Genomic DNA, 539 nt, shown 5'->3' on the forward strand with positions numbered 1-539 from the left:
ATGAATAGCAATTGACCATAACTTCCTTTAGGTGTTTAAGTGTTACCACAGAAACTCACCTAAGTTTTTACTATTTCCTGTCACTAGAGAGCTGTTCACCAAGTGGTATTGGAGTTGGAAGAGAAATCATGGGATCTTGGGTACTTCAGCATCTATTTCCTGTTTGAAAACGAAGCAAAATGTCTTTTTAAGTAATACCAGAAATGGGTGTCACCTGATGAGTTGCAATATCTAAACCCTAAAAAAAAAAAAGACAGACATGAATAAACTTACGTTTCATGTAATTTATAATTCATAGAAAACCGTTTACATCTCATGAGAACAAAGAAATAAACACCGAAATACTGAAAAGGATACGCGCCACAGACAAAGCCACACAAGGATACATAATAGCAAGTAAGAATACTTAATGATTACCGGGGTGTTTTACTTTTGGAGGAGTGATGACAACATGTTATGAAGACCGATGAAATTCCAGGTGACATGCAGATGAAAATATCACCGTTGTTATGGTTTCAGGATAAATCACACCTTTGGCG

Source organism: Montipora foliosa, unplaced genomic scaffold, assembly GCF_036669935.1.
Source record: "Montipora foliosa isolate CH-2021 unplaced genomic scaffold, ASM3666993v2 scaffold_474, whole genome shotgun sequence".
NCBI lineage: Eukaryota > Metazoa > Cnidaria > Anthozoa > Scleractinia > Acroporidae > Montipora > Montipora foliosa.